This window comes from Hoplias malabaricus, chromosome 4 (genome assembly GCF_029633855.1).
Source record: "Hoplias malabaricus isolate fHopMal1 chromosome 4, fHopMal1.hap1, whole genome shotgun sequence".
Taxonomy (NCBI): Eukaryota; Metazoa; Chordata; class Actinopteri; order Characiformes; family Erythrinidae; genus Hoplias; species Hoplias malabaricus.
In genome coordinates, this window is record NC_089803.1 from 52,280,745 (window position 1) to 52,303,032 (window position 22,288).

The following is a 22,288-nucleotide window of genomic DNA, read 5'->3' on the forward strand; positions in this document are numbered from 1 at the left end:
GATGGACAGCTGTGTGACTCTCATTCTGCTGCTCTCCACATTCACACCCACCACAGCTGGTGAGTACACATCATTAAACATTAAAAAGAGCATCATTAAAACTTTGTAAGTAGATTGTTTTTTTTTTTTGTAGAATCCAAGAAAAAACATTATTTTTATAGTGTCATGTTATATCCGACTATACCCTTGCATCTGACATCCTTAAAATAAAAATAAGCATGTCACACAAAAAGGTTTTATCTCAGTTTGTCATATTTCAAAATCAGTTTTCTTTACTTTTTTTGCTTTATATAATAGTGAACAGATTTTAAAAAATGTTAACAAAAGACATGTTCTGGACATCTTTAAAACATTCTTTGAAGTTGCCAGTTATATTGTAGTGTCTCAGAATGCATTAAGTCTTTCTATACAAAGTCATGCTATAACCAACCCATGACCACATATTTGAGTTGCTGTAGGCCTACTAAATGTAATTTCTGTATAAGTTCTCTTTGTTTCTTGTATATTCATTTATACAAGACCAACACATTAACGCAACAGGTAGTGTCACTTTCACACATCTCCAGGGTTCTGTGTTTTTCATGTGTCTGCATGGATTTCCTCTGGGTTCTCCATTTTCCTTGCACAGTCCAATAAACCCATGCTGGTAAATGTGAAACTTGCAGTTTTCTTTCCCCCTCATTGTACAATGTACAACAAAATGTGTCTTCTAAATTTAACCCATCCCAGGCAGTGAGCTCAAACACGTCCAAGTTGCCAGCAGTCATTCTCGGAGACTGTGCAGTTTTGGGGGTTAGGTGTTTTGCCCTTCGAGGAGGAGGGCAATGCTGTTACTTCCTTACCAATCCTTAATTCTTCTGCTAGTTGTGGGGATTGAACCAGTCCTTATCCCTTTACAGGATAGTAGGATTTGCTTTGTAGCTGAATTGTTGCTTCATTTATCTAGTTTCCTGCACCATGGAAAAAGTGGGTCAGGATTGGGCATGTAACTTGCAGCCTGAAAAGTGGCCCCACTCAGGCCCTGTCGATAAATATATTTAATTGTTATTTTGTAATTGATTTTTTATTTTTTATTTTTTTGTTGAAAAGCAAAACAAAAATACATTTAGGCTGCTTAATCACTAAAGTGATTTTATTTGCTAAATGTTTCATTTTGTTCGATATCGGCTGGAACATTCTCTGGAGTGATGAACCTTGCCTCAACATCTGTAAATATGACAAATACATTTGGCTCTTAATCACAGGAGGGCATTAAATCTGTAGCTATTTTTCATTATTTTGGAGGGAAAATGTTAAAGCAATCATGGACATTAAACAGTATCATGTGCCAGTATTCATGGATTTTGACCTGGTAAGAATGTGTTTTCTCTAACCTCTCTCTCTCTCTCTCTCTCTCACTCACTCTCTCTCTCTCACTCTCTCTCTCTCTTGCTCTCTCTCTCGCATAGACATGGTAAAGTTAGTGAATGGAAGCAGTCGCTGTGCTGGGAGAGTGGAGGTTTTTTATAGAGGAGAGTGGGGAACAGTGTGTGATGATGACTGGGATATGAGTGATGCTGCAGTGGTGTGTAGAGAGCTGAACTGTCGGGAGGCTGTAGATGCACTGAGTGATGCTCACTTTGGAGCAGGAGCAGGACCAATCTGGATGGGTGGTGTGGACTGTAGAGGATCTGAATCTTCACTGAGGACATGCAGAAGTGGATTGTATAGGCAGCAGGTCTGTGATCATCATAAAGACTCTGGAGCCATCTGTTCAGGTAAATCTCACTACAGTTCTTACAGAAATATTATATCACTACAGAATTTGACTGTATTTAGCATCCTGTACAGAGAACTACAGAAGCCCTGATGGGAGAAAAAAATCAAGCAAAGTGAAGGTGTGTTTCTAAGGCAACATTACACTTATTTCTCTTTATTTCTTTTAGTTCAGCTTGTGTAGCATGGGTTTTGAAGGACTGGTAATGATGGGGACAGATTTGTCACGTGTATTTCCGAGCCAGGACACAAAAGGTCCTTATCTCCTTTAATATTGCCCCAAAAACAATTAAATCTTTTTTACACTTGTTACACTTGTTACTGTCATCAGCTTCCTACAAAACCCTCTCTCATGGTTCCGTGAAGTTGACTACAGTTGTGAGTGTATTTTTTTTTTTTTTGTGGCTATTCCTGAGATTTCTTATATACTTTTTTATGCATGCCAAGTTTTTATTACTTCTGTGTTTTGGACATATTTGCCTTTGGAAATTTTGACACTTTTGCTTTGGACACCTTTCTGTTGTGCCCCAGGTCTTTCATACTGGTGCTTCATGTCTCTGTCTCTGCATTTATCCTCACCTTATAATCTAACAAAGCTGGCAATATTACACCATGACATTTTTACTGCCATACCTCAATTTTATTGGTTGAAAAGAATGGTGAACAGAAATTTTATCTATTAACAGCAAACTGATTGGCTCTTTATGTTGAAAGACAGGCTCCAAGTTCAGTGTTTTGAATTTTTCAGCCGGTAATCATTCCCTTATTTTTAATGTGTCTGATTTTACTACACTATTGTCCCGAAAGTGTCCCAAAATAGCTTTTGCCACGTCATTTGGGCTATTTCTAATGGCCCAAGGACAATCTGGAGTCCTGCCCTATATGTGTCACTCATTCGAGTCACAGTTCTCATCAAAATGCACAGATCTGATTGGCTGAGTAGTCTTACATGTGATATGCAGAAACGCATACAATTAGACTGTGAGCACTAGAGCACTAAATCTGAACCTTAATGACTAGAAGAGTCACAGCATTTAAACAAACACTGTTCAAAATTAAACACGTGTTAAAAGTTTATCAGTTACAGGTCCAGGTCCTGATAGGACAGCTTCTAGGTCTGCACCTGGACTGTGGTCCATTATTTGTGACCCCTGCTCTGTAGGGTTTGTAAGCATGGGAATAGTTACATTTTTAGAACTGTGGGACATGGGAGGATTTTAATATTTATAAGAGGGGACGGTGAATTAAGTTTTAAGAAAGAAGGTGGATATGTCAGATGAATATTCTGGGTGGACAATTCCCACTCCGGTCCACCTGTAGACACGGCCCTGAATTTCTAAAACCTTCTGCAGATGGAGGTTTAGCTCTGCCAGTGTTTACATATTGTTATTGGGCTGCAAACGCTACAGCTTTTTTGTTTTGGCCATCAGGCCCCCTATGCAAAGAAGCCTCAAAGGCTAAGCCCCCTCTGGGTATCAACCTCTGGATCTCTCTCATTTTTCTTTTTTCAAAGGTGAAGGTTCCTGGTGAGGTTTCCAGCAATCATTTTGTAGTGAAGAATTCACTGAAGATTTTAAAACAAATTAAGGTCTTTCTTAAATTTCCCAAATAGTACACCACTTTCTCTTAATCACCTTTTTTCACCTTCTACGATAGATAAAGCCTACTCTCTCTGAGCTGAAAAAGGGTTATGCTCTATTGATGATTTGTACATTTGCATCTTTTTTTTTTTTTTTGAGAGTCTTCTTCAAACAGACTTTTGTCTAAATGGCTGAATGATTAATGTATTTAGCAAATCTCCAATTATACAATATACAGGGTATTTATGGCGTAGACATGGTCATCAATCAGTGTCTCGAGACATTTGTGTGGACACCTATGGAGTGAGATCACTGTCTTTTATGCGAGAGCGCAAAAACGACACTAAATCGAGCAAGTCAGACTCAACAAGCGCACAGAATCATTAAAAACGAGCGAAAACAGCGACAGCGATGTAGCTCCGCGCTCTTGTTTCACTGTTTTCAGTGCGCGCTCCCGTTTTTTCCTCGCTTCAAAAATTTGAGCTCGCTCTTGCTTCTCAAAAATCTGCTAAAACAAAAGTAAATCTGCCATCCCTTGTGGTCAAAGCTAGTGCAGCATTAGTTTCTCATGATTTTCTTTCCAAAAGCCTGGAAGAGTTAAGAAAAACTTAAATTCTGATAGAACACCCAAAGTGTTTGCCATTTTTTAATTTGACCTTTTCCACCTTTCTTCAGTAGTAGGGAAAAATTGAGAAAGAAGAAAATTTTGAATGTTTTAAATTGGTTATGCTACAAATATTTTTGGTGTGTGTGATGGAAATTTGTTGATATAAATGATTCATAATCAATAGAGATATTTAATCAGCAATGGCCATGCATGCTTGTGTAAACTGAAATTGTTTTATTCCTAATTCTCTGTGTGAGACCGCAGACTTATGTGTGTGTGTTTCAAATAACATATCGACACTTTCCATTCAATCAACTCCCTTTGTCTCCAGACCAAGGAGGTAGAGGGGGAGGCACAGGCCACGTCTGGAAAGGTGTTAGAAATACAGGAGATAGGGGAAAACAAATGGTGGGAAACTCTTAGTTTTGGAAACAGGACACAGCGAAAGATGACTGAAATGTAAAAGAGCGAACAGATGGTGAACTTCAAAGGGTTTTCCATGTATAAAAAGACGCTGATCAAAAATGGTCAGCAGAGAGGTGAAAAACAGCGCTGCGCGCACGTCCCTCTCTCACGTTAATTAATAAATGCCACTTGATGCCGACTTAGAGACTCAAAGAGCTGTCTTATTTTCTGTCATGATTTTCCACCACATGTGTTATACAGGCAGAAAAAAATAAACTATGTGCAGAACTCAGACTTAGGAATAAACTTTTTGTTTTCAATCTTACCCTTCAGGGTTCCCATACTAAACAAATGTCCAATTCATGGCATTAAATGTGTGTGAACTTTACTGAGAGTGGGTCATGTCCATCATTAATTACATTTCCAGTGAAGGGTGGTAAACATTTGGCATTTATATTGGAAAACAGTTGGTGGTAGATTCCACATGAATTGTATATGGTGCTCTCTTAATTGTATATGGTGCCAGTCTTTTTCTTTATGCTAACTTTTTCTGAAATCAAAAGATTAAAGATGAAATACAGAATGTTCTGAAACCCTTGCAGTTTTGTAGGGGGCGTGTATGTATTCTGTCTTTGAATGTCATTAGGGATGCTCAAAATGTTGCATACAATACATGCACTTCTGTTAATTATTTACCTCATTTTGTGATCTCTATTGTTACATGCTAATATTTCAGGCATTTGAGTTATTGGTGCTTCTCGCTGCTCTGGGAGAGTGGAGGTGCTTCATGGAGAGACCTGGTCCACAGTGTGTGATGCTGGATTTGATCAGCAGGATGCAGAGGTTGTGTGTAGAGAGCTGGGCTGTGGGCGTCCTGTGGAGGTGCTGGGAGCAGCTGCTTTTGGCAGAGGGGAGGACCAGGTGTGGTCAGAGGAGCTTCAGTGCAGAGGAAATGAATCTCAGATTTACTTCTGTCCAAAATCATCTTCACTCAAACACAGCTGCTCACATGATGGAGAAGTGGGTCTGGTGTGTTTTGGTAAGAGCTGAATCTTGGAATGTAATTTTTCATAGTTGGTCATTTATAATGAACTGCAGAATTAGGTTTAGCACAGGTTTAGCAGGTTAATGTAGTATATCTATTTATTCTGGCACTTACCTAGCTGCTAGATATGGAACACAACTAAGTCTTCTTGTTAAGCTTTGTACAGTGCGAGACAATTTTCTAGAAATTTGCGTACGGCAGATGAGACCAAGAGCAACATGTGTTCCCTAATAAAAATTGTAATGGTTGTACAGATGGACAGTGTACTTTTTAGACTTATGCTTGCGACAATAGCTCAAGAGATGGCTCAGATTTTATGGAGAGGACTTCCCTGTGATAGCGTGTAGCGTAGTCTACAAATAACTGCTTATGCCTTTGTGACTTCTTGGACATTGTTCTGAGATGGTGACAATATGGTCTCTCTCTCTCTCTCTCTCTCTCTCTCTCTCTCTCTCTCTCTCTCTCTATCTTGGTTCTACAGAGAGTGTGAGATTGGTGGATGGTGGAAGTCGCTGTGCTGGGAGAGTGGAGGTTCTTCACAGAGGACAGTGGGGAACAGTGTGCAGTAATAACTGGGATATGAGAGACGCTGCAGTGGTGTGTAGAGAGCTGAAGTGTGGGGAGGCTGTAGATGCACTGAGTGATGCTCATTTTGGAGCAGGATCAGGAACAATCTGGATGGATGGTGTCGACTGTAGAGGATCTGAGTCTACACTGAGAGACTGTAAATCGAGAGGGTTGGGCAAACACAACTGTGATCATAGTTCTGATGCTGGTGTCATCTGCTCAGGTAAAATAAAAAAAATATATTTTAAATTGATTTATTCCAGAATTCCCATTTTCTACCTTTCCATTTTTCTTAAAATTATTTACTCGCATTCACATTTAATCAATTTTATTATTATTATTATTATTATTATTATTATTATTATTATTATTTGATTAAATGTGAGTATCACAAAACATTACAGTGCATGTGGTATTTATAAGTATTATGTTTAGGAATCTCACAGAGAAATTGTGACCATTTTTCTCTTTTTTTCAGAGAGCTTAACTGTTAAAAGGAAAAGGGAAATGCATATGCACATACTACAAGACACTAAAGCTTTCATTTGTCATATGTCTCTCTCTCTCTCTCTCTCTCTCTCTCTCTCTGTGTGTGTGTTAGAATGTGTGTGTGTGTGTGTGTGTGTGTTTGTGTTTTTTCCACTAGGGAGCATAGTGACTTCTTGCCTTTATTGGCCAGCTGCAGCTGATTTTGATATTAATATAAAATAATGTGACAACCTTAAAACATCTTTCTTTCTGTACGTCTAAACTTCAGGGGTTCGGCTGGTTGGTGGATCTCACTGCTCTGGGAGAGTGGAGGTGTTTAATGGAGAGACCTGGTCCACAGTGTGTGATGCTGGATTTGATCAGCAGGATGCAGAGGTTTTGTGTAGAGAGCTTGGCTGTGGGAGTCTTGTGGAGGTGCTGGGAGCAGCTGCTTTTGGCCGAGGGGAGGACCAGGTGTGGTCAGAGGAGCTTCAGTGCAGAGGAAATGAGTCTCAGATTCTCTTCTGTCCAACATCATCTTCCCTCAAACACAGCTGCTCCCATGACAATGAAGTGGGCCTGGTCTGTGCTCGTAAGAACTGATTTCACATTTTAAGAAACAAAACACATTTTTCTGACTTCAATACAAGCTATGGTGATTTTATTTTTCTCATCAATTAAATAGATACATTTTTCACTCCTTTTTATAGTTTCATGTTATTTTTTTTTTTTTTTTTGTGTAGACAGTGTGAGGTTGGTGGATGGTGGCAGTCGCTGTGGTGGGAGAGTGGAAGTTCTTCACAGAGGACAGTGGGGAACAGTCTGTGTTTTGGGTGGAAATGAGGTAGCTGCTGCAGTGGTGTGTAGAGAGTTGGACTGTGGAGAGACACTGAGTATAGATATGGATGCAGGATCTGGGCCAATCTGGATGAGTTTGTGGACTGCGACGGATCAGAGTCTACCCTTAAAAAATGTGGATCATTGGGGTGGAGTAAACACAGCTGTGCTCATGAACATGATGCTCAACTGATCTGTTCAGGTATGTGTTTAACATTTCTTAAAAATATTATGGAATATTTTTAACATTTTCGACTATACTTTCCCCATACTTTCACTATAATTTCAGAGGTTTAATACAGTGTAATTTATCAGTATGTATCAGTACACATTACTGAGTAGTTCCTACTTGAACTAAGGTTTATCTACAGTGAGCAATATGATAGTAACAAGTGAGGACTACCAGATTTTCCAGAACATACAATGTAACCTCACGTTTGTGTGTGTGTGTGTGTGTGTGTTTGTGTAAATATCTAATCACACACATACACCCACACCCATCAGAAGGCTCAATTTTTTTTGTTTGTTTTTTCCTGCCAAAATTTCCTTTCCAGATCTATTTAGGGTCCCAACTATTGTGATTTATGTCTTAACACAGATATTCTGTATTTTGGGTGGACCACTGATTGATGAAGGTTACCATGTGAGCTGCTCAGTTCTATAGCTGTCTATAAATAGGTACTCAGATATATTTTGGGCAGGAGTTCAGTGTGGCTTTGGAATGTGTGTAACTGTTATTTTCATAAATCTTGTTTTTTGTAAAGTTTCAGTGGCTATTTCACAGGTCACATAAAGCCCAGACTTGCTGATGGTCCACATGAGTGCTCTGGGAGAGTGGAGGTACTTCATGGGAAAACCTGGGCCACAGTGTCTGACCTTCACCAACAGGATGCAGAGGTTGTGTGTAGAGAGCTGGGCTGTGGGCGTCCTGTGGAGGTGCTGGGAGCAGCTGCTTTTGAGGAAATGAATCTCAGATTTCCCAATGTCCAATATCTTCTTCACTCAATCACAACTATTCCCAGCACAGTGACATCGGACTCATATGTTCTGGTTAAGTATATATTCTGAGCATTTAATTATTCAGTTTTTCTTAATGATCATTATATAAAGGTGATCCCTGTGTTTGTGTTCTGTTACAGACTGTTTTGATGAACTGTTAGTTTTGTGTTCAGGTCACACAGGAGCGTGAGAACGTGAGAACGGCTCTGACTCATGTTCTGGTCGAGTGGAGATCCAGTACCTCAGTGAGTGGGGCACAGTGTGTGATGGAAGCTGGGATATGAGAGCTGCCAGTGTCCTCTGTGGTCAGCTGAAGTGTGGGACTGCTGTGGCTGTGTTGGGGTCAGACTGGTTTGGGGAGGGGAGTGGTCAGATCTGGGCTGATGTGTTTGATTGTCAGGGGAATGAAACACACCTGTCACAGTGTCCCATTTCATCATGGAGTCAAACTGCAGTCTCTCACAAACAGGACGCTGGAGTCATCTGCACTAGTGAGTTCTTTGAATTGTGTACAGAATGTACAGTGTTTTGATCTAAATATGTAAGCATAAAAAACTGAAGCATGTTGTTAATTTGTTGTTTTGATATTGATCCCCTTCAGATTCTTCTCTGGCGTTGTATGAGGGGCGAGTGCGGTTGTCTGGAAGAAGAGAGTGTGAGGGGGAGGTGGAGGTGTACTTCATGCAGGACTGGAGAAGAGTTGTGTTTGAGTCCTGGAGTGTGTCTGAGGCCTCTGTGGTCTGCAGACAGCTGGGCTGTGACTCTGTGCTCAACTTCTCCAGATACTCTCCATCCAGACCTCAACAAACAGACGTGTGTGTAACAGGATTTAAATGTTCTGGGAGTGAAACTCATCTGGGGAACTGCAGCAGTGCAAAGGCAGTAAACTGCAGCTCCAGAGAACAGCTCTCCATCACATGTTTGGGTAAGTGTAGGTATAAATAAGTGAACACATGTGCATGTTCCTTTCCAGTTCTGATACCATTCGGGAAATTTGTAAATGGGAAATCCATTTTAGGAGCATATTTCTCCTTTACGCAAAATATATGAGTCTTTAGCATCACAGTCACTCCTTCTCTGCAGCCTTTATATTTTTAATCCCCACTGTTTCACATACTGACCTCTCTAATGAACAGGACAGTGTGAAGCAAAATATGTTTCACGTAATAACATGTGTCACGATGTAACAACTAATATATCAGAGATCCTTGTGTGTGATTTTATTGTGGCCATTCAAGTCAACCCTAGTCAAGCACTAGGTTTTGTGATAAGCTCACAGTGCTAATCTGTGGTGTATGCGGTGGTTACATTATTAAATAATGCTACAATATGGTCACAGTATTACTACATACACACTACCAATAGTGTCCACACCCCTGTACTATACCTTCTTCAACTGAGAGTAGTAGTTTTCAGCATAAAATATATACCATATATTTTTGTACATAAGAGATAATTACAGTGTAAACTACAAATCAGCCACAGGTTAATAATGCTTTAATATTGGACATAATGAGAGAGATTTTTTTGAAAAACTTGCGAGAAAATCATTAAAGAAATAGAGAGTGCAGATCCTACAGCTGCAGATATGTTGCTGCAGCTGCAATATTTAATGCAAATTGTTACCCAAACACAAACTTCAGACAATAACTTAGAAAAGCAATAGAACACGTTACAGACATAGGATCTATGATATTTAAAGTTTAGGTGATTCTGGATTTAGTTCTACAGTTACTGTTGTAGAACTACATCTGTTAATCTACATGTTCGTTAGCCTATTTCACGCTGCACTGCAGTGTCTGATCCACTTGTACCACTACAGCACAGGCTAACATGCCACCACCTAACAGTATCACTGTATTTTGAGAATTGTACACCACCCAAATAATACACCATCCCTGACCTTTGAAGAACAATGTGAAAGGGGTTAGAAAGTATCCAGATCAACAGTTTGATTACAGTCTGTAATTTTAGAAGTGTTAAGTGCAGACAGTCGTTGTGGAATAATGTAATGTTATAAGCCTTTAAGAGTTTAGTTTAAAAATATTCAGATACTTATGTGTGTGTGTGTGTGTGTGTAGGTATGTTTAACTCCATCAGACTGGTTCTGGAGGACACTGTGCAGGAAGGCTGGAGGTTTTTCACAGTGGATCATGGGGGACAGTGTGTGGTGACTTGTGGGATATTGAGGATGCGCAGGTGGTGTGCAGACAGCTGCAGTGTGGAGTGGCCCTCAGTGCCCCGGTACCAGCTCGGTTTGGACCTGGAACCGGACCCATATGGCTGAATGAGGTGCAGTGTGAGGGGAATGAGACGTCCCTGTGGAACTGCAGATATCAGCTGTGTGAAGAGGATGAATGTCATCATTCAAGGAGGATGTAGGGGTCGTGTGCTCAGGTAAAGTTTCCTGAACTCTGCAAATGTAGAATATTTCAGTTCTTAGTATTTGACATTCACTATTAAATGTACAAATCATTGAACAGTGAACAGCTGTAAAGTTTAAGTTTAGCGTAAAAACAAAATTGGTTAAACAGTAGTCAGTGAATACTATAGACATGTAATATTTATTATATAACGTTTACTAACAATCAGACACATTTAAAAAATCAAAATGTTATTAACCTGAACAGACTATAAGGAGCTCAGACTCACTGAGGGCTGTGAGGGGAGTCTGGAAGTGTACTACAATGGAACCTGGGGGAATGTGTGTGTAAATGAAATGGATGGAAAAACAGCGAGTTTGATCTGTCAGGAGCTGAACTGTGGAAGAACTGGCAGTGAGTCCTGGGGCAGAGCAAGAGTGGGATCAGCTCCTAACTGGCTGGACAATCTGAAATGTAGGACACATGACTCCACTCTGTGGAACTGTCCATCTTCCCCCTGGGGACAGAACAAATGTCATAACAGCAATGAGGTGGCTCACATCACCTGCTCAGGTAGTCTGTCCTTTTTGTGTACAATTTGTAGTGGTTATGTTACAGATAACAGAAATCTTTCACAGAGTATGGTGTATAATTTTGCTGAATATAATAAAACAACCATTCACATTAATCCAAACTGGTGTCTGAGAAATATCTAAGTATTTAAGTATAAGTATTTTCTTATTACAGATGCTCAAAATACACAAAGTATTCAGCATAAATCTCCAGACTTAACTCCGTGCTCAGGTAAGATCAGTTATATGAATGCCTTTTTATTTACCGAAGTGCACTGTGCTTTTGGAAGCTTGATTGAGAATTCAGTCTGAATATAACTGTGTGCTCTTGTCAAATACGTCTAGAAAAAATGTAAGAGGCAGTAAATACTTATAAATGTTTATATAAACCATGGTCTAAAATAGCATCACTTGACTTTGCTTTGAGCCTGTGAAGGCCAGACAGGGCTCTTATTTAAACTGTCTGAGGGATTGATAATGACTAGTGCTGGGCGATATGACCAAAAAACTCATATCTCGATATCCCGAAAAGAAATGGCGATAAAATATAATGTCAAAGTATTAGTGTTGATCTCCCAATCAAGTTTTTTTTCCCCCAATCTCGAATCAAGTCTTTTAATATTGAGTATCTGCTGATACGGTGTCCCAATCTGACACTTTGATTTTCCTAAATAGTGCTATTATGCAAAGTGAACCCTTCAAGTAAACTCAGCCCAGTGTATCTGCTTGACACTGAATATCTTGCATTAAGAAACAAACTGCCTACATCCAAGCTGCTGCTTAATTTTTTTTTCATAACAAAGTTAGAAAATGGTGTCTTCACAAACAGTTCATATAAATAAATTAATATTATATGAAATTGTATAATGTGATTTTTATGTATAAAGATATAGTGCAAAAATAAGATTTTGTTTTTCTTAAGCATTTATCTTTTTTCTTTCCACGCTGCCACAAAACCAACACAAACCCCTGTAGGCGGGACTGTGAATGCATTGGCTGCAGCTGTCACGATACACAGGGAGGGCGGACTGACGGAGGCGGACGCACACGCTAAAACACAGATAAACTTTATTTACAAAAAAGAATAACGAAACAAAGACAGACTTGAGCAAAAACCAAAACGAGGGAAAGCAGAAACAGACTTGAGACTAAATGACGACGGAAAAACAAAACAATGACAAAGAAAACGAAGCGAGGCACGGACAAGACAAAACGGGGAGCAGACAGACAGAAGGGAGCGATAGGACTATGACATGGGAAAAGAAACAACTGAATACGAAACACTACCAGGGTGAAATGTCCAAAAAGAGGAAGTGAGAGAAGGGGACTTAAATACACACACAAACGAGACACACCTGAAACAGATAGAGGAATACAGACAAGGAGGCGGGACAAAGGCGGGACATGGGCGGAGACAAGGAAAACAACAAACAGAGCCATGTGCTAAGAGAGCACATGGCGGGGAAAACAGACCTGACAGGACGAGGGCGTGACAGCAGCACTAAATTGTGGATAGTTCAGTTTGGCTGCTGATTGGCTAAATAAAATAATGACCAATGAGAAGTGCATACTGTGTTTAGGAGCCGTGGAGCATCTGCCCCTCCCTCGGGCTGAGGGAGAGTAGCGTGTGTTAAAAAAATCATGGTCAACAGCACTCTTTTTTGGAATTAAAGCTTTGCCACTGGTTTAATTGTTGACCTTTGTTGACTTACTCACAGTTATCAGGGAGGTAGACCTGAGCACGAGCGATAAATGTGCTGAGAACTGCTCGAGCGCCATACACAAACAAGCAGGACAGCAGTGTGTGTGTGAGCGTGTGTGCACGCGCGAGAAAAACAGTTGAACGTCATACTCGATATAATGAATATATGAATATGGTCATTTGCAAAATCGTGTAAAAATACTATAGAATGTATAAGTAATTGGTATCCCCCAGCTCGCGCTTGAGCACAAGTCACGTTCACATGCATGTATTTGAAATATTGCGCGGCAAAGGTCGTGAACGATATTATATCGCCCACTCCTAAATGACACTGTAGAGGAACCAGTTATAATTATTTTGTTGACAAATTTAATTATAATTGATATAATTGGCTTTGAAGTGTTTGATTAATTTTATTATGATTGATAAGCTGAAGGAGTCTTGGCCTCAGAAAAGAATTTGATCAGAAAGTATGAATTCCATACAAAAACATCACACACACAAATAAATAACCAAGGCATGTTTTTATTAACACAACTAGTTAGTCCTTTCTGAGTGGTAGCCTGATCAGCAAATTTTCTAAAGACTAAATTCTCTTATGAGAGAAAATAAACCCTATTCACCTTCTGTTACAACATTGAAGGGAAGCACAGATGGATACAATAAATAACTTATTCCAAAAGCTAGTCTAAATTATTTAAATACATTTTCTTAAGCAACCAGTGTACTTTATCTGTAAAACTGACTCAGACCACATTTGAATGTGCTTGCTTACTTAAATTAAAATGTTCCAGGACTCTATTACTGTGAGATTAATTAATCGCCTTTATTGTATCTCCTCATGTGTTCTGTGTGTGAATAGAGCACCTGCCTCTCAGACTGAGGGGAGGAGAGGGAAGCTGCTCTGGGAGACTGGAGGTGTATCATAACTCTCAGTGGGGGACAGTCTGTGATGATCTGTGGGACATCAGGGACGCTCAGGTGGTCTGCAGACAGCTGGGCTGTGGTCCGGCGCTGAGGGCTGATGGGAGTGCTGTCTTTGGCGCTGGTAAAGGGACTATCTGGCTGAACAGAGTGAAGTGTAGAGGGAATGAGATTCACCTGTGGGACTGTCCTCATTCCCTGAAGAACCACACTGACTGCTCCCACAGACAGGACGCTGGAGTCATCTGTGCAGGTCAGAGGAGATGACTGGACACAGGTCAGAGGAGATGACTGGACTGGATTCTGAATCCATCAAAACAGTTTAATATATCTGAGTGTTTATATTCCACAGGACTGAGTTTAAATTGTAAGGTAGAAGGTAAGGTTGACAGGTAACATTTAAACTTTAGCAACTATTTGATTTTGTTTTCTGTATTTACAGATATAACTGTGCCTTCTACCATTGCAGTCACAACAACATTCACCCCCAGAACAGGTACTGTTTTCAACAATTAGGATTTTAGTTTTGAATATGTGATGCAGTGTTTTATGAAGTTTTTTTCTATTACTGTTATTTGCAGCAAGTCACACAGAGAACTGGACAATCTCTACTTTATCAGATGTTCCGTCCATCTATCCAGTGTCTCTCCTGGTGCTGGGAGTCGTTCTCTTCCTGTCCTTAGTGCTTCTGTTTGTGCTGTTTTATCAGAACAGAGTGCTCAGGAAAGGTATAACCTTCTGCATTTCCTTTACATTCTCTAAACAAGATTAGTCCTGTAACCCGTTATCTGTCTTCTCTTCTGATGAACTGCCTCCATGTTCCTCTCTGTCACACAGTGCTCTCTAAGAGGAGACATAAGACTCAGACTGAGGCAGTGTATGAGGAGATTGACCACAGACACATCTCTAAAAGAAATGACTTAACCCAAAAAGGTGACATACAGAGTTTTTCTAACTGTACAGATGTAACACTAATGTCATTCCCAATATTCTAAGTGCATGGGGGCACCAGCCTCAGCCCTTGTCTGAGAGTTTTGTGATTTTATTTTTTATTTTTTGTTTGTTTGTTTGTGTGTAGAAGTGATGGTGACTAAATGGTGTAAGGAGGATTTTACAAGTTTAATACTTATCTAAGTATATTTACATACTTTTATTTATTTTCTTTTATTTCAATATTTTTTCTTCCTTTTATTCTTAATTTTTCTCTTCACATCGCCAGGAAGATTATTTTATGTTTCTTCCCGACCAGTAACTATCTGAAGAATGTTTGTGTTTTTTTTTCTCATCCCCTCTCTATTGACTAAAGTGATATTAATTGTGGATGATATTGATTTGGAGCATGTTTCATAACTGTACTTCTCTCCTCTAAAAGAAAACCTCCTCTCTGAAGCACAGCATTCAGGATACGAGGATGTGGATGAGAAGCTTCTCTCAGGTAAAAGGACCAGTGTCAAATTCCCTTTGCAGTCTATATTCAGGAAAAATAGTGATATTAAACTGAGTTTTGATGAGTCATTATACATTTGCCAGAGTTCCCACCGATTCTGTGTGAATTTGATTGATTTGTCAGTTTGTTTTGTGTAGAGAAATGACTCAGGACTGTCTCATTTTTAACAAAGGGTTTCCATTCTTCCAGAAACGTCAGCGACTGATAAAAAAACAGAATATTATGATGATGCTGTCACCAGTGGTCTGACAGGTTTGTTACAGTATTTAATAATAACATGTGTTTTGTTACTTTTACATTAAATCACAAGGTAAAGTCATAAATTCACAGTTTGTAAAATCAGTTTGTGTTTATTTCATTTTGATGAAACAGGAGAGAACTATGATGATGTCATCACTGCTGGACTCATCTCTTACAGTGCAGCAGGTGTGTTTGTGTTTTGTTTTTTAGTTTTAAAAGAAAAGCAAGTATGAAAAGTGATCATTGGAGAACAAAGTAAAAATGAGCTAAAACATTGTAATTGTAGAACTACAAAATGCATTCACATGGCAAACATCACATTTAAAAGCAATTCTGCCTTTAATCACCTTTGGCAAATCTTCCTGGGCTTAAGCCCCATAAACCACACCCTAGCTCCACCCCAAGAGACTGAGATCATAATGAATATTGTAGATCTTATGTGTAGCATTACTATATTCTGCAACTTTAAAAATAGCCACTATTGTTCTTTAAATGTGTGTGTGTGTTTTGGTGAAGAGGACCTAAGAGAGATGACATATGATGACATCATCAGTGCTGATCTGAACTCTGGAGGAGCAGGTAGGACTTGTAATGGAGCAACAGTGTAATCTCCAACATGAACACAGTCCCTGATGAAACTGAGACTGATTTAATGACATTTATTTCTACATTTGGACAGAAGATGTAACAGAGAACTATGATGACGCTGTTCCCACTGAACCGAGCTCCAACATCGAGACAAGTAACGTTTCCTTCATGTTCATAAATAATGTTAAAGTGAAGATTCAATACATTTAATATTTCACCTTTGTTTCTAATTGTTATCATTGATCTCTGTGTTGTAGTGAACACAGCAAAGGACTACGATGATGTGATCACTGCTGGACAGGCTGTAGGAGAGGTTAAAAATGAGTGGGAGTGGAGTAAATGTTTCAAAATGGTGCAAAGCAGTAAAATAAAGACATTGCATTTTCTTTATAATACGGGGAAAATACAATTGCCTTCACTAAGTGGTGCTTTCATCCTTCCTTTAGAATTGTGCATAATAATAAAAAAAAAATACAAAACAAAAAAAACCCCAGCAAATTTTTACTTTGCTGCTTATTTTTGACTGAAAATAACTGAAAATGGGTGCGGCACGGTGGCGCAGCAGGTAGTGTCACAGTCACACAGCTCCAGGGACCTGGAGGTTGTGGGTTTGATTCCCGCTCCAGGTGACTGTCTGTGAGGAGTTGGTGTGTTCTCCCTGTGTCCGCGTGGGTTTCCTCCGGGTGCTCCGGTTTCCTCCCACAGTCCAAAAACACACGTTGCAGGTGGATTGGCGACTCCAAAGTGTCCGTGAATGTGTGTGTGTTTGTGTTGCCCTGTGAAGGACTGGTGCCCCCTCCAGGGTGTATTCCCGCCTTGCGCCCAATGATTCCAGGTAGGCTCTGGACCCCCCGCGACCCTGAATTGGATAAGGGTTACAGATAATGAATGAATGAATAACTGAAAATCGTAATATACATTTTGGTATTTACAAAAATATTCTACAGTCATATTGATACATTTTAACTCTCTTTAGCTCTGTACACTTCAGTGCAGTTCAGCAAACAATGACTCCATTAAATGTAGATGTCACAGAGGCTGCAAAACTTGAAATGACAGAAAAAATAAAACTTGAGACACATGCCAGTGTAGTTACCCAACAAATATACAAACAATGTAACAACATACTGGTGATGTATTCACTGTTAAATGTGTTTCTCACTCCAACCATCAGAGGCCTTGCCTCAATAAAGGTGTGTGTTTATATTGTAAAAAATTGGGTCTAGTTACAGCAACAACACAAATACTTACTGTATGTGCTGCTCACTATCATTAATCATTAATAAACATCTTACACACATTAGAATAATATTAGTGCAAGTATTCTATATAAAATATATAATGTAATATAAATGTTAGTGTTAACTGATAAATATTGAAAACAAATCTTCAAATAAAAAAGATTTTACAAAATGAAACTTTATGGTGCAATGTTTTCTGTTTAATAAGCTGTTGGACTACATTTATTGTCCCAGGAAAAAAAAATGTATCATTAAAATTACATTTATTCATTTACAGGCTAAGACATAGAGGAAGAACTAAGATGGATCATGTGACTGAGTCTCTTCAGGAAATTACATTCACACTTCTTCAGACTGTATTGTTGATCACAGTTCACAGTAGTGTATGGAGCAAAAACATTCATTCTGCTTTTACAGATCAGATACAGTGTGATTAACACCCCCCAGGTCACCTATAACTAAAAGATTACCATATTTTTATTCTGTACTTTTCTGTGTGTTCCCCGACTCTACAAACATATCTCTGTTAGAAAAAAATCTTTAATTTCTGCAAAATGGTAACATTTCAGGAGCAAGAATTAATATTTTAAAGGTGTCTTGTGACTTGTTAAACTCTTTGTTTGATCTTTATGTAAGTTTCAAATAATACAAAAAATATTATTTCATTTTCTTCAAAAGTGAGTTTTCTGAATTGTTGCATTTTTTATTATGTCTCATTTATGTTCTGTTCACATTATGGCTTTTGAACATTTTTGCTTTATTTTTAACTTTCTGAATAAGTTTTATATGATGTAGTAAAATTGGAAAATATTAGAAGGAATTTTACATTTCAGAATCTACAGGTTTTTTTAAAAAAGAAATGTGTTTTTGTTTTATGGGGTGGGCTGGAAAATGTAAATTAAACTTTACAGAATTTCATTGTACATTATTTAACAGTACAGTACCAACAATATCTAAAATTTAAACTGAAGCAGTGAGGAATGTGCTGTACATTCATAAATGTGTATGATCTGCTCAGTAAACCCAATGATTGTTTTAGAGAGAGGTATTTTGTTGTTGCCAATTAAAATTAAACAATTTTTATTTACTGTTATTGAACAAGCCCGTCTGTGTTGATATGATTAGTATGTTTATATCATGCTTATTTTTCTTAGGAATTAAATGTATAATATAGAATTTCATACTTTAATTTTAGAGACAATTCTGCTTTTAATTTTGTTTTTTTGTGTTTAGTTTTCAGTATTTTTTATTTTTATTTTGTATCACTCATATAACCATACTTCTTGGAAATGCACTCAATAAATGTGATAATAAATGTTGTGCATTGTGTATCTTTATCACAAAATGTGCACCCACTTTACACTAAGCCTCTGCTGCAGATCATACTTTGCCAGGCAGTTGCTTTCTCTTTACAGGGTCCTGACACTCCTCCAGAGGCAGCTAGTTGGTAAGAGTTTGAGGCTTGTGATCCTCTGGTGTGGATGCTGTTGATGATGTGGGAGCAGCAGCAGCAGCAGAGGCTTTAGAGCAGATGCAGCAAGGATGGGTCTGTGAGTTATTTTGTAGTTTTGTGATGTACATAATATGTTGCTGTCTGATGAAACATGTATCTTTAACTTTACAAGGAAAATCTTAACTTTCAATGTAAAATATATCTTCATGAAATTCACAATGTGAAGGACAGCTGCTGTGTTGTAATAAACTGATGTAGTAAATTAACAATTGAAAAGAATGGAGGTACATATTTTTCATTGTACAACAAAAAAAAAATGGAAGGCAGCACACCGCAGCAGATACAGTGCCTTGCGAAAGCATTCGGCCCCTAGAACTTTTCAACCTTTTGCCACATTTCAGGCTTCAAACATAAAGATATAAAAATAACTTTTTTTGTGAAGAATCAACAACAAGTGGGACACAATCGTGAAGTGGAATGAAATTTATTGGATGTGTCAAACCTTTTTAACAAATAAAAAACTGAAAAGTGGGGCGTGCAATATTCATTCATTCATTCATTGTCTGTAACCCTTATCCAATTCAGGGTCGTGGTGGGTCCAGAGCCTACCTGGAATCATTGGTCGCAAGGCGGGAATACACCCTGGAGGGGGCGCCAGTCCTTCACAGGGCAACAGAGACACACACACACACACCTACGGAAACTTTTGAGTCACCAATCCACCTACCAACGTGTGTTTTTGGACTGTGGGAGGAAACCGGAGCACCCGGAGGAAACCCATGCAGACACGGGGAGAACACACCAACTCCTCACAGACAGTCACCCGAAGCGGGAAACGAACCCACAACCTCCATGGCCCTGGAGCTGTGTGACTGCGACACTACCTACCACCCATGTTTTTCTGAACAACACAATGTCAATCACAATGTAAACTTAAACTTCTCCACAACAGTATCTCAGACCTGCCTGGTGTGTTCCTTGGTATTCATGATGCTCTCTGCGCTTTGAACAGAACCCTGAGACTAGCACAGAGCAGGTGCATTTATACGGAGACTTGATTACACACAGGTGGATTCTATTTATCATCATCAGTCATTTGGGACAACACTGGATCATTCAGAGATCCTCACTGAACTTCTGGAGTGAGTTTGCTGCCCTGAAAGTAAAGGGGCCGAATAATATCGCACGCCCCACTTTTCAGTTTTTTATTTGTTAAAAAGGTTTGACACATCCAATAAATTTTATTCCACTTCACGATTGTGTCCCACTTGTTGTTGATTCTTCACAAAAAAATTTAAATTTTAGATCTTTATGTTTGAAGCCTGAAATGTGGCAAAAGGTTGAAAAGTTCAAGGGGGCCGAATACTTTCGCAAGGCACTATAGTGTTATGGTCATACAGCTGCAGGGACGGTCTGTGAGGAGTTTGGTGTGTTCTCCTTGTGTCCACATGGGTTTCCTCCCACGGTCCAAAGACACATCGGTGGGTGGATTGGCGATTTAAAAGTGTCCATAGGTGTGAGTGTATGAGTGAATGTGTCAGTGTGTGTTGCCCTGGGAAGGACTGGCACCCCCTCTAGAGTATGATTCCCCTTGCGCCCAGTGATTCCGGGTAGGCTCTGGACCCTGATATGGATAAACGCTTACAGACAATTAATAAATGAACTAAAATATGCAGTGCTGTATTTGAATGCTACATCTATAACAAAATGTTCTAGAAAAATTATACATGACACAAATTGCTAAATTGTGAGATGCCAAAATTGTAATTTCTGCACATTACTGAGGTACAATGGAATTACAGGGGGGCACGGGTGAGAGGATCATGAAGAGGGTCAGGTTTAGGGACCCATAAATGAGGAGAGGAAACCCCACAGGAGCATGTGTTCTGTTCATAAGAAACTCTTAAAGCCATGTAAGTGCTGTTTTATTTAGTTCTTTTGTTAGCGATTATAATACTCAATGAAGTCTTTAATATTAATAATAATAACACATTATATTTATATTTCAATAACTCAAATACACATAATAATCAATACATAGAAAACACTGACAGACGTACATAGCAGAGTAAATGCAGTATGCAGAACCAAAACAGTACAGAATGAGCATGAACTGTTTAAGTTTGAGGAATGTTATAAGCAAGGAAGAAAATATCTTTTTTGAGGTTTGATTTGAAAATAGAAATTGGAGAACAATGAAATGATGGGAGGGGGAAATATTATTGCTTTTGCTTTAAATGTAATTATAAAGCAGCATTTTTAGGAAAAAAAATATCCAAAAGATTTAAGTTATTACTCACTGTGTTTTTTTTGTGACATTCGCCAACATCAGATGGTTCAGTAGAAAATTGTTAAAATATGTATAAAATATTATTTGAAGAAATCTCATCATTTAAGCACTTTTAAAATATATTACTTTTCATTAACAAAAAAGATGTGTGTACATTGTGATTGACAACTGAGTGTTGTTCAGAAAACAAATTTGCACTTACAATTTATTAAACTATTCAGGTCAAATTGATGTATAATGCACAGAAAGAGACCTGGCATTCTCTCGCTGAAACATGCTGGACTTCACAGGATAAGACATCATCTTGACTGCAGAATATGTATTTCTAAAAACCCAATGTTTGCCTTCACATCAGTTGAAACTTCTCACAAACGAATTTATCCCACGTCATGTTTTTATTGCATCTTGCAAAATGTCCAATCTTTTCTTGAAATTTGTTTAATCAAAGTTGTTGCTGGGGAATAGAGTTTTGTTCTGACACTTTATTAATATAAATTTATTTAGAAAAAATGACTCTTCAATGAAGGTGTTTGTAAAATAAATGTAAAATAAATATAAATCTCTTTAATGTAAATGGACAAAAGTGGTGGATTTCTGACACTTGGGCCACTGTGTCCAAATCTAATGTTATATTATTGTCTGTAACTGCCTGTGAATTTCAGGGTCGCGGTGGGTCTGGAGCCTACCCGGAATCACTGGGCACAGGGTAGGAACGCAGGGTCTCTCTCTCTCTCTCTCTCACACACACACACACACACACACACACACACATATGCCATGAGAGGAAACTGGAGCACCTGGAGGAAACTCACACGGACACAGGGAGAATTCCTCACAGGACTTGAACCCACAACCTTCAGGTCCCTGGTTCTGTGTGACAGTGACACTACCTGCTGCGTCTCCATGCCGCCCTGAATCTAGTGTTTTAGATTTAATAAAATAATCTTATTAAGAAACTCAGTAAGCATTTTATTGTAAAATACAGGTATTTGTACCTCAGGCACTGCAGTTTGTAACAGACAAACAGACACATTCTGTGCAGTTTGGCCTCCAATCTCTGTAGGCGTTTTATAGAGCACCTTTCATACACAATGGCAATTCAAAGTGCTTTACAGAGCGATACAGGAAAATTACAGAAGAAGAATTAAAACATTAAAAGATAATAAAAACTATTTAAAAATGTATTAAAATAGAATTAAAACAAG

At 38.8% G+C, this 22,288-nt stretch overlaps 1 pseudogene; it reads left to right on the forward strand.

The window, feature by feature from the left end:
* The first annotated feature begins 1 nt into the window (after window position 1).
* Window positions 2–17,290, forward strand: LOC136695041 (antigen WC1.1-like; annotated as a pseudogene).
* Window positions 17,291–22,288: the final 4,998 nt, after the last annotated feature.